Raw genomic sequence first — 12,849 nt, forward strand, 5'->3', positions numbered from 1 at the left:
GCCAAAGGGGGGGAAAGCAAACTGCAGCGACCACGGCCTCCCTTGAGGCACACGGGGCCTGTGGCCGCGGTGGGCAGCAGGTATCGTCTCCAGACACGTGAAACGCTGCCCGGTGCTTCTCGGCAAGAGACACAACCGCCGGAGGCCTGCCCTGCCGTCCCGACACCGACGCTAACCCAAACAAGCAGCTTTTAAGCCGGCACTGCTGCACGGTGTCGCCCACGTGGCTTTTCCCAGCAAAGGGGGCTGTCAGCTCGTATTCCTCATGCACCGGGGACACCACTCGAGCCAGCAGCAGCGTCTGAGCGGAGGGAAGCAGCGTCCGATTCAATTAGCATCATTACCGATGAGCTTTTTCACCTCTCAGCCATGCCCCTGCCCTCCGGGATGCGGCCGTGCACGCACAGATGGCCGTGCTGAGCAGAGCTGCTCAGGGCACCCAGCTGGGACGGCGGAAGGAGAAGCTGACCTGACCTCATCAACAACACACTAATCCCTTTTTAGGGTTAAAAAAAACAAAAAAACCAAAACCAAACCAAAACAAAACAAAAAACAGCTGAGCAGGAGCAGCTAAAGTTTCTTTTTGTCACCACTTGTGGAACAAAGCCTGACCCTTTCTGTGAGGACCTGGGGACTTTGGTCCAAGCACTAGGCATCCTTTTATTTCATACTTCTCTATATTCTTTTAGGTCTCCCCTATAACTCCCTTTCAACCACAGCAAGTGAATTTACTGCTACGGCCAGCAACGTACTAAAAAATCCATCTTCCCCCACAGCCCAAAGCAGGCATGGTTTGGGACCACAAGCAGGCAGCCTGCATTTTTTGCAGGAACTTGCACGGCGTGCACATACGAACGTTGCTGTTGTGCAAAAAGGCACCACGCCAGTTTGCCAGCTAGCACCACACAGAGCCAAACTGGCTGAACACATCACAGCGTTCAGCCAGCACGGCGCAGCCGGGACACCCTGGCCACAGCTCTGGACCTTCACAACAGCAAGCCCCAAGCGAGCGGTGCATTGAAACACAACTGCAGCAACACACCGCCTTTCAAAAGAAAAGAAAGACAGTCTGCAAAATCTGCGGAGTTTTCTGGGTGTCATCCCAGCGCTGTGCCTTCTCCTTGGCTCCTTAGGAGCATACGCTGGATCTTTGCTATGGGCTGACGCCTTCCTTCCTGTAGCGAAATGACTGGCTGTCCCACATGCACACCGAACCACTCCCTTGAACTAAAACCTCTCAAAGGAGCCAATCCTCCCTGCCCACCCCACTTAAGAAACATCAGAAGAGCACTGGCTGCACTGTGCTCATGCCCAACACACGGCGCCTGGGCTGCAAAATGCCTGGAGACACGGGGATACAGGCGGCAGGGACACAGGCGGCAGGTATTTTCAAGGGTTACTGGTCCCAGTAACACATTCCCACACCAGTCGTGATTCATTGTCCCCATCAGCGGAGTGGAAAAAGTGACCTCTTCTTCCCCTGGAGGAGGCGAAAGACGTGCATAAGGAGAAGTATTTAAGAATATGGGCTTGCCCAGCAGGAAACCTGTGCAAAACTCACATCCCACAGCAACCAGAGAGATCTTCCACTGCCTCGAGGAGCTCCTGGGCTCTTCCCCGCCTTTCCCTAGAGGTGTGCTCCCCCTCCCCACAGCAGCGTGCCCAGCTGACGGCACAGAGGCCGTCGCAGGTACGAGCCAAACAGCCGCTAGTTCACAACCACTCGCGGCAAGGAAACAAGAAACCCAACGCGGCCGGCGTGACAAACACCGTCTCCCTGCAAGACAGGGCTATTGGGAAGGGCTGTGCAGAGCTACCCCAGCACAGGGGCAGGCAGACACTTTGGTCCTGAGGGCACGGATGCAGGAGCGCGATGGGCAGCGACCCCTGTGCCCCACGGGCCGAGCAGGTGACAAAACCAGGCACCAGGGAGCGGGAAGGAGGCAGCCAAGGACGTGCCCACACGCCCAGTTAAATGCAAACTTTTTGATTCCCGTGTCAAAGGCACGCACCCGTGTTCGCCTTGTTTTTAACCCCCAAAAAAGGCTGTGCTAAACCTTCCTGCTCACCCCACCAGCAGGGAGCGGGAGGAACTCCCAGTTTCCCCAACCTCAAAAGCTGCTAAATGCAACAGCAGAAAAGGGGCAAAAAAAAAGGAGAAATGAATTAAGCGTCTAATCTGGGAGCTGGGTTAGATGCTGAACGTGAGGTTCTGGCCCATCTCCACAGCCCCCAGGCCCAACCGAGCTGTCATTTACCCAGCTCAGAGCAAGGCCTCCCCAGAACCTCACAGCTAGAAATGTTTAGACCCCACGAGGATGAGCCCCGGTTTATTACCAACAGCAGGAAAACAGACCTTGTCCCAGATTGCTTCGCCTCTGGAAATTCTCCTGCGCATCCCAGGCAGCGTGCCCTGTCCACCTCTCGCCCAGCCCCGGCTCCTACACGAGTGCCACGGAAGACAGCTGCCCTCAGCCCAAAAAAACAGATTTCCCGAAATTTTCCCATTTAGGTGCCTGTACTAACCTTGACCTAGCGACCGCACTACTCATTCTGGCACTGCACTTATCCTCACAGCAGAGGGGATCTAAAGAAACGGGGAAATGCCGCTGAGAGGGGTTTCTCCAGCACCACCAGACAGACGCGGTCCCCAGATCAGCAGACCCTTCCTGCTCCCAGCAGAAGTCACACCTCCACCGGTGCGTCTGGAGGGAGACACGATGCTTTTGCTTTTCCAGCCGGTGCCAAACAGAAAAGAGCCATCAGGTCCGCGTGCCCTGGCCACGGCGCTGCGCGGATCCACGCAGCCTCCGCTAAAGCTGCTCCCCAAAAAGCTGTGGGTTCCCAGCTCTGTCTTCTTGTTCGTGTGCGCGCTGTAGCTGTAAATAAAAGTGAAACTTTCCAGGAATCAAAGCAAGGTGCCCAGAAAGATTATAGACTAATTTCCACCCTGAAAGTTCAAGCCTGAAACCCTGCAAGCATCTCCCTGTATCTACCACAGACAGTTAATGTGGCAGTGCCCTAATTCTTCACGGGTGCAAAACCTACTGATTACAATCCGAAGCATTGAGGAGCACAAACATGCCAGCAGGGATCACGCAGGGCTTCCACATAACCCAGTGCTTCCTCCTGGGCTCTGGACAAGGGTAAATGCTTCAGGGGAAGAGGCAAGAAGTTTGTTAATGAGTAATTACGGAATAATCTGTACCCTGGAGCTTCTAGCTCTGTCAAACACAGGTTGGCTTATGTCCTGAAATGCATTTATTTACTTCCACCTTACACAAACATTTCTATCTAATGCAACTTCGTATCATCAGAAAAGTTTATTAAAACCCTTGGCTTTAACTTACGATGGCAAAAAGTGACAGGGACCAATTACAGACCAGGGAGGGGACCGGGAAGGCAGCGGCTGCCCTTGGGGGTTATTGCAGTCATCACCGCAGTAACCCAGAGCACGAAAACCTCGACCAGCGAGAACTCAGAAGCAAAGGCCAGCAACTGCTCCAGCAGAGTGCTTCTGCAGAAGCCCGTCCACAAGCACCGGGCTGCTTTCTGCAGTTCACAGCATCAGACCTGGGCGAAAAGGTGGCGCTGGGTAAGCCTGTTGGAGGAACCCAGCTCCCTTCCTGGCTGCACGCCCAGAGGTCTGCTCATTTCCATCAGGCTGCAGCGTCCCCTGCTTCCCCTCGCCTCCCTGGAGTGCTGCCCCGCCACCGCATCCGCACGAAGCATTGCCCACAGCGGGGGCCAGGGGGCAACGGGCAGAGCCCTGCCCTACAGCCCCTATTCAGAAAGGAGTCACCTCGCCCTCAGCGACTAGCTTTTTTCCTCGTTTTTCTTCCCCTTAACAGCGCGCCCCTCGGAAGGGGCGTAAAGCCTATTCATTTCAGCCTCACTGCTACCCGGTGGCCAGAGCCCTACCTGCTCCTGCGCCGCGTTCCCAATCGGGAAAACCGAAACAACTTCTGGGTTGCCTGCACTCGTGGCTGGTCTGGAGCCGGCCCCAGTGGCACTGCAGCCCCCAGTCTGTACCGGCACCCAGCAGGTGTCCCGGGGGCTCCACGCTGGGTTCAGGTTGGTCACACAGCTGCTGCGGGCGCAGGGCACCAGCTGCATCCATTTGGCACCCAAATACGGCGAGGCAACAAGAAACGTCAGCTGAAGCCACCAGGTCTAAGCTGGGGAAGTGACAACACCTGCAGCGCTCGCCCCGCCCAGCACGAGTCCAAGCAAAGGACAAAAGAGCAGAGCAAGGAAAAGCGAGCGAGACGGGAGGGAAAGTGGGCGTCAGCTGCAGCAGCGCAGGGAGGTTTGGGGCTAAAACCAACCCGAGGACAGTGGAGAAGTCCAGCGGGAGACGGCAGAGCCCCACGGCCTCTCCTGGCCACCCCCCTCCTTAGCCAGAAGGAGACACTCTGAGCATAGTGGAGAGCCATTAATGAGTTTAAAACTGCCCTGTTTCACTTGTGCTAATCAAAAGTGCCTATCGTGTGCAAAACCAATGCCCCACTGCTAGCTCTTGGAGCTCTCAGAAGCCCCAGCAGTGTCCACACTCGATCCAGGGGCACAGCAGGCACGCGGCTCTGCTCTGCCACCCGCTGCAGCTTGGTGCTCGCCCGCTTTCAGGACAGCAACAAAAAGGGGAAGAAAAACCAGTGGCAAGGAGATGAGGGCCTTGGAAGGCAAGGTGAGGAGCGAGAGAGCATCGCTGCAGCAAGGGGGAGCGCCACCGGGCTTCAGAGCCTTCAAACCCTCTTCCTGCTGCTGGCACGCGAGTTGTACCCAAAAAAATCACACGTTGACGGCGAGAGGGGTTTGCAGGGTGAGGAGCAGGCGGGGTTTTGCGACTTGGATCACGCAGCATGGGAATTACGGGCTGTCACTGCCAACCACCCAAGCCACAAGGATTAGTTCAGGAAGAAAACAAAGCGGAAGCAAACACAGGAGTGCAGCGCTCGCTCCGCCGCTCGGATAGGAAACTGAGGCACGGAGAGGTTCAAGGCGTCCTTCCCGCCTTACGTGATTCAGTATCGCTCCATGAGCCAGGTGAAGCTGCGAGAAGCAGCTGTGAGGCACTGTGGCCGACCGACCCTGCTTTCACTCCAAGTTCTCCTTAATGCTGAGGATTCCCAACAAAAACCCAAGCAGAAAGGCAGGGGCTGGGCTGAGCGTGAACCCTGCGCAAAGCTGGTCCCAAGCGTTGCCAGTGCAGTGGCAATCCCGAGCAGCCTGCGTCATCCTTCTAAAACAGCAAGATGTTTTAGGACATGAGCAAAACCAAATCCTGCTATCGCCCCAGACAAAACAGGAACTGGGTATCAGGTAGGTCTGTCGGGTTAGAGGATTTGAGAAGAGATGGGGAGGATTATCAGCAAAATGGGGACGGACAAAACCTGCGTCCTGGACACAGGTACGGCCAGAGCTCGAGAGCTTTTTGTCTTTTCGCCCTGCAGCACGACGTGAGCACAGGGCTCAAAGCCCTGTGGCAGGGCCCTGCTGCCACCCCCAGCCCAGCTGCAGGAGAGGACATTTGGGATGCACACGGTGGAGAAGCACGCGCACACACCAGCGGGTGTCTGACCACCAGCACCTCTCCCCGCTTGCGCCGCCTTTCAGCAAATGTCAGCATCGTTTATTTTTCCACAGTATTTTTCAAAGAGGAGCAGAAACCCTTTCTGCTACACTTTCAGCCCTAAAATTACTTCCACTCTTAAAGCTGCTCGTAGTAAAATATGCAGACTACATGTGTCAAAGGCCAGGTTTTGAGAAGAACCGGGCACCCAGCAGCGGCAGGCTGGGCGCTGGCAGCCCTGCACCTGAAGGGGAGCAGGGGAGAACCCCAGTCAGGCTCTCACAGACGGTCAGCTACACCAGAGCAACATTTGAGGACAATAAAAGCAAAGCCTCGATCCCAAGACCACCACCTGTTTGATGGCCAAGCCGACTTTGCTCTGCTCACCCCACGTGCTACCAAAGTTCTTTACGATGCTTCCAAAATGCCCCCTTCTGGCAAATTACAGCTCAGGTTTGCAGGTCATAACCCGGCAGATAAAGCCCTAATAAATCTGTCGTTTAAAGGAAAATCAGTGCTGTCAGCACCGGGCGGAGACACAAGGCTCTGCTCCACAGACGGCTGTTCTGTGTCTGACATAATGTGGAGTAATTGCCTAAAGTGGCTAGGAAAATTAAACTAATATTCCCATTTTAAATAAAATATACAGGGACGATACCATCATGAGGGAAGATACCATCATCTCTATAGAGTCTTTGTGCCTTGCAACGCGTTAATAGCCAGGCTGCGCACCTGTGTATTTCATGCATGCTAGCTTGCTTTCGCAGACAGTAAGTTATCGCCGGCAATCCAAAGAACCTGTGTACCTGTTGCTGTAATAAATTGCACTTAACTGCATTGCTCCTAGCCGTGATATTCTCATTGAACGCGACTGGAGTGAGGGCGCGTTACGTTGTTGGTGAACCCGTGACCGTGGTAGCTCAGTACCCTGAGCCCAGCTGGACCCATACAGGCTCATCAGCTACACCCCTTAACGCGACACATAAGCAGGCCAACCACAGCACATCCAAAATCAAGCAGCCCCGCGCACTAAGAGCTGCTGATGCCAGTGCCCTGGGATGGGGCCACAAACTGGGCACCCCCCGTGCCGGCCTGGCCCCCCAGGGCACATCTGGCACCTTTTTCCCCCCTCCCCAAAACCAAAACCAGTCACGGTGCCGTGCAGGGAGCGGGCAGCCTTCCCCAACTATCGGATTTAAACCACCCCGGGGTTCCCTGCCCTCTGCTCGCCGCCCCCCGGGGCGGTTCGGGGTCCCAGACGCGGGGGGCTGCGTCCCGGCCCCGCTCTTACCTCAGAGCATGGCCCCGCTGCTGGACGGTCCCGCTGACCCTGCTGTCCGGGAGCCGAAATGTTTTAAAACACCCCTCAAAAAATAAAAATAAAAATTTTAAAAGTTGAAAAGTGACAGTGCGAGTTATTCCAAGTAAAAAAAAAAAAAATTAAAAAGTGGTAAAAGGGCGGGATGGAAGGGAGGGGGGTGGAAGGGAGGGTGCCCGTGCCATGCACTGCCCCGGGCCGCCGCCCCCCCCCGTCCCCCCAAACCCCTCCGTGCCCCGGCCCCCTGCGGGCCCCCCCGGCGCCCCGGGGAGCGCTCAGGGAGAGGCTCGGGCAGCCCCGGAGGGGCCGGGGGGTGCCCCGGGGTCCGGGGGCCGCCCTCGGGCAGGGGGACGCGGGGGGCACCCGCCGAGGCCCGGGGCGGGCCGCGGGGCTCCGCCGCCCCCGCGCATCCCCCGCAGCCCCGTCCCGTCGGGGCCCGCCCGGCACCGGCCGCAGGGGCACAAAAATAAATAAATAAAATAAGAGTAAAAAGTGAAAAATTATTCTTGAAGCGGTCCCGGGCTGGGTGCGAGCGGGGGGTCCGGAGAGGGGCCCCGTGTGCCCCGCCCCAGACCCGCGGCGCCTCCCGACGGCCTCGGCCCCGCTGCGGCCCGCGGAGGAAGCGCGGGGGCGGCTCCGCTCCGGGCCGGGCCGCCGCCCCGCCGGGGCTGGGCCCGGGCCCCGTCCCCCCGGGGGGACCCCTGGGGTTCAGCCGGCAGCGAGCAGGCGCCAGGCCCCCCTCCGGGCAACAGCGTGTGGAGGGCGGCCGGCTGCGTGCGCCAAAAAGCTCCTGTTGTGACCCATAAACGCGTGGGGGAACGGTGCCCGGCTGTACCCCGGCCACGCATCGGCAGCTCGGGCACCCCAAAAACCGCCCCCCGAGCAATGGGGTCCCCGAGCAGCGCGGGCTGAGCACGCAGAGAGGGCACGGCCTGCACCCCGCAAACCCAGCGCCTCTCCCCGTCGGCACCTGGGCCATATAGAGACCCTACAGCTAAATATTGCTTCTTTTTTAAATAAAAACAACAACAACAAAGCCTTTGCATGCAACAGTCAAAGTACTTAAGAGAAACGAAATCATTATTAGAAAAGGTTCAGAGGATTTAATTGGTGCTTTTCCACTGCGAGTGATGGTTGGGTGAAGTTACAGTATTAGTGTTCTCCATGAGGGGCAGGTGTGCGCTACGGCGGGGCGTATTAATTGGACCCCACAATTAAGTGGGATTGGAACCATCGTGTCAGCCGCGCCACGCACCAGTGTGATCCCGGAGCTTCCCAGACGCCTCCCCGATCCTCTCAGCGATGCACCGCACACCAAACATGTTCTCTGGGCTGGGGTGCAGGCAGCACAAAGCCCTTCTGGCCTCATGCACCCTCAGCCTCCTGAAGGGGAGACGGCCTCCAAAAGGGCCAGGACTCCGAAAAGCGACCCACGGGGAATGCAGGCCCACTTCCACTAAACATAATGTTTTATTTTGGTTCTGTGGATTGCAGTGGAAGCTGGATCAGGGCCACCCCGGCCTTCTCCTTTTTGGGCTTCACTGCCCAGCCCCACGGTGCCATTCTTCGTCTGTGTATCAGCGATGGCCGCTATACCCGCACCGAGCTTCGGAGGCAGCAAGAGCAGGAACACAACTGTAGTCCTTCTGGAAGGAGCTTAAAACCTGCAGGAAACACTCCAGAAAGCAGTGGGAAGCTCTTAAATCCCGATTCTGCCAGGGACATTCCCAGCTACTTACCTCAAGTGCTCTGCAGAGAGCTAAATGACAGAAATTACAGCCAGGCCATGAAAACCCAGTCCCAAACGGGGAATTATGGAGCCCAGGTGAGAAATAAACGATGGGATCGGATGGAGGCTCCTTTGGCTGTTTCCTGAGGCCCACCAGCGGAGGAAAAGACCTGAAGGGCTGCGAGGAGCGGCGAAGGCGGACACGAGGCCTGGTGGAGCCGAGCTGCCATGCTGGGGCATTTCCCTGGGTCTGGAGGCGACGTGGTGGCCTCCGAAACACCGTCCCTTCCCTCGCTCCTCACCTCTGCCCCCGCGGGCGCCATGGTGCAGACCCTGCTGTAGGGTGTAACCGCTCCTAATGAGAAGGGGAGAAAAAGAAAAGCGATAAGGAGTTAACTTCCAAGAGTCCCCTTGGAAACCCAAAGTTGTTTGGCGCGTGAAGACCCAGAGTCAGCCGGTTCCTCGTCTCCTTCCCTTTCCCACTACACTTAATTCACACCATTTCAGATGACAGAGGACGCCCAGGCCCCAAATTCACCCGGATCTGGAGCCTGCCCGGTGCCCTAAATACACACAGTCAGCTCTCCCACTCTGACATGCTTCCTTCTGGCTTCTGGGCACCAGCCAAGACCCGGCGTGGAGCTGGGCACCATTTCCTCCAGCGCCCGGCCCCACAGTCCATGGCTCCTTTGTTCAGGTGACCGTGGGCCAGGCTCCAGCAGGCCCCACGCAGATGGTGCTGAGCACACAGCCCGGTGCCAAGCAGATAAAAACACCATCTCCAGAAACCTAGAAATCCCTGTTCTGCAGTGCTTTGCCCCAAACCGGGCTGTTCCGCAGCTGCGCCCGGCCCCTGAGCACCGCCACAGCCTGGGCCGGGGAGGGGAGGCAGCGACAGGCAGGGCCTGGCTGCAGCAAGTGGGAACACAAGGACACGTTTCCACGTATTAACTCCACTTCCTTCGCTTCCTCCAGCCTCACGGCAGCGGGTTATTAATAGCACGTCGCAGACGAGCACCGCGGCCGGCCCAGGATCCGGCCTCCCCGCGCCCACAGCGTCACATCCACTCAGCAGCCATGGAAGACCCGCATGCAAATACTGCGAGCATCCCATGGGGAAATGTCATCAGGTGTGGAGGTGGGAAACAGGTCTCATGTCCTGCCCCTGGACGAGCTGCAGGGCTGTCCTCCTCCCCACAAGGAGCTGGGACGTTTCTTTATCAGCATCATCCTCCTCCTGCTCCTGACGCCTTAGGGGGATGGAGAGGACCTGGAGCAGCGCACAGCAAGGCGGTGCCGAGCCCCTGACCCCATCAGAGCAGCTCTGCTCCAACCCCTCCCAGTGTGCACGCTCCAGACAGCACTGCTTCCAAACGTGGGACCCAGCGGGAACAGATCCTGCTGCTGGGCCTGAGCCATGGAGCATCGCCTGCTGATTTCTGCTGGCTGGTGCAGAAGACATTTTTCCAATAAAAGGCTTCAAAGCAACAAGGAGTCTGCCACCTGCCTTGTGGAGCTCCCCCAGGTGCCTGATGCCTTCTGGAAGTCCCGTACCTTGCATCTCATGGGAGGCCACTGACCAGCAGCTTCCAGCCCTGCCTTTATGGTCAGAAGTTTGCGTATGGTGGTGCTGAGATCTGTCAGCCTCGTGGCGGGCTCCAGCTCCGGGTGTGTGGGGAGCAGCCGGGGCCATACCCCAGACCTGAGCTCCTGCACCCCTCCATGGGAGCTGGGGAGCTTAGGGTCACCCCAGCAGCTCTGATGCATTTGGGAAAGCAGAGACCCTGCCAGATGGGCCTGGGAAGGAACTTCTGGAGAACTGCTTCCTCCTCCCAGGATAGGAAGAGGAAATCAGCATTCCCTGGGGAGGACATGTGAAGCAAGGAACTCCTGGGATGCCACGTGGGACCACACAGGGCCGATGGACGGGAGCTCCTCCACCCAATGCTGTGGGCCAGACGCTGACACGGCCATGCAGGGGATGTGGCATCACGGACAGAAAGGCTTCTCCCACCCAACCCCATCCCTCCAGCTCCTCTCTCAAACCCCAGCCAGTGGGGACATCCAGCACCCCATGACCCACAGCCCCAGCACCAGGGTTTGCAACTCAGGCAGCAAACAAACAAAACAAAACAATAGCAAAACTCATAAACAACATCTGTGAGGTCAGGGCTGCATCAGGCAGACTCAGGCTCTGCTGCTTTCCTTCTAGCTCAAGCCGTTTCACCACACCAAGTGAGCAAAGAAATGCCTCTATTTATCTCCCAGCATTTGTTTCCTCAAGTCCTGTTTTCCAAAGTCAGCCTTAATCACTCTTTAATCATATTTGATGCTCCTTTGGCTTCAAGCATCCCTTAATCCTACCCTGGAGACTCTTCCCATATCCAGCCGGGGCTGCCACCCCTCCCGGGGCTCCATCCAGCGATCGTGTCCTCGCGTTGGCTTTCGCTCCGGGCACGCCTGGATCCTTAGCACCCAGAGGTGGCCTTGCACCAGCCTCAGATATTCCCTAAGGTGCTGGATGGCCCCACCTCAGTCCTCTTCCACTCCTGGCTGGCATTTATGGGGACGACTCCGCTGTGCTGAAGAGCAGGAAGCAAATGGGCACCTTTGGCCGCAGCAGCAGGAGCAGCAACGTCTCGCAAAACCCCGGCATTAAAGCACGTGGGTGATCGTCTCCCCAGGATCTCCACCCATGATCCTTCCTGCTTCGGAAGATTTATTTGATTTTTTTTGATTATTTTTTTTGGTAACACGGAAGCAAGAGCAGGAGGAAATACATAAAAAGCCGGTGCCTGGGAGGCTGCAACCTCTGTCCTCCTTCCGCTCCGTGTGTCAGCGGCGGCTCCAGCCCCAGCTCCTCGAGGAGGCGGCCGGACCCTGCACCGCTGACCGCTCGGCCCTGAGATCTCCCTGCAGAGACCCTCTGGGAGAGATGGGACAATCCTGGGGGAAAGCTGCGTTGCTCCCCCCCAGCTTACACAATCCTTAAGGCTTCTTGCGATGACCTTACCCAGACGTGCCTCTGAAGGCGCAGCCGGAGCAGCAGCTTGCAGGGCATGACGCGACCAGCAGGTGCCCAATACCATGGGTCAGAGCGGAGGGGACAGCATCCCGCATCCCTGGCCCCGGGCCTGTGCAGAAAATAAGAGGTTCTCTGCTTTAAACCATTGTAAAACTCGAAACACAAACCAAATGCTGTGCGGGATGGATATCTAGATTAATATCGTGTACATCGTGCTGATGCACAGCGGGCTTTTTGAAACGGGGCACGCTTCCAGGCTTTCCTCCCTCTCGAGCAAGGAGAGGACCAAAAGCCGTCCCTGGAGCAGAGCCCGCGGGTCCCACCGGTGGCGCTGGGCTGAGCGGGTCCCTGGTGCCCTCTGGTGCCGGGTGCTGGCTTTGCCCAAGCCTGCTCACCGCCCAGCAGGAGGGAGGCGCGGGCTGTGGGGCTGGGAAATAAAAAGCTGCAGCTCTGGCACAGGCACCCAGCAGCCCACGACGCATCCCCAGCACCCCAGAAAGGCAGCGGGAGGGGAGCGCTTGGGGCAGCTCCCCGACACCCGGCACCGACAAACCCTCAGTTTTTGGAGCAAAGCCATTGGCGTCACGAAGCTGGCGCAGCCCAGGCCCAGCAGGGAGCCACGGAAAGAGGTTTTTCTCCCCAAAATGTCTCATATGCAAAGATCTGGGCACCCAGCACATGCGGACCACACCGGTTCGTTTCCTTCCACCCTGTCAGCACCTGGCCGTGCCCATGCAGGGGCAGCCTACGCAGGGGCACCGCAGGCTGTGGGGTCACAGGCTGTGGGGTCACCGGCTGCAGCCGATACAAACCCGGGCAGCGTGGGGAGCAGCGCACCAGCCCACGCGGTGCAATAACGGAGCTCTCCCTTAGAGGTCAGCCCAACATCAAAACTGGTCCCCAAAATCCGCACGGATGGATGCGGTTCCTGCAAAGAAGAATCTGATGAAAACGGGCCTTTGGGGAGGGCGAGGGGTGCTCTCCGACACCTGCAGCCCTCACCTTGCTGCCTGCAGGAGGGTGCTGCTAAAAAGCGAGCTCTCACGCATGCTCCCCAGCTCCGTGGGGAGGGGGAACCCTGCTGGGACAAAGCCCCGATGCCTCCAGGGGGTGGTTTTGGGGAGCAGGACGACTGGCAGCCCGGTCTTGCTGCCTCTGCGATATTTTGCATGCCCAAAGCAGATGGAACAGCTCGGCAGCTCCAG

The 12,849-nt window shown here is 57.9% G+C and overlaps 1 protein-coding gene across 7 annotated transcripts in view; it reads right to left on the minus strand.

Moving 5' to 3' along the window:
* The window catches only part of ARHGEF9 (Cdc42 guanine nucleotide exchange factor 9), a 185,398-nt gene extending 177,937 nt beyond the window's left edge, over positions 1-7,461 (minus strand). For 3 of the 7 annotated variants that reach the window (XM_067005074.1, XM_067005071.1, XM_067005069.1), the window contains exon 1: positions 6,864-7,459. The gene's annotated coding sequence lies outside the window, so the exon portion shown is untranslated. Of the gene's footprint in view, positions 1-6,863 lie in introns of all 7 variants that reach the window. The other 4 variants (XM_067005073.1, XM_067005072.1, XM_067005070.1 and 1 more) reach the window with 3 other exon arrangements.
* Between the last annotated feature and the right edge of the window lie 5,388 nt (positions 7,462-12,849).

Source organism: Anser cygnoides, chromosome 13, assembly GCF_040182565.1.
Source record: "Anser cygnoides isolate HZ-2024a breed goose chromosome 13, Taihu_goose_T2T_genome, whole genome shotgun sequence".
NCBI lineage: Eukaryota > Metazoa > Chordata > Aves > Anseriformes > Anatidae > Anser > Anser cygnoides.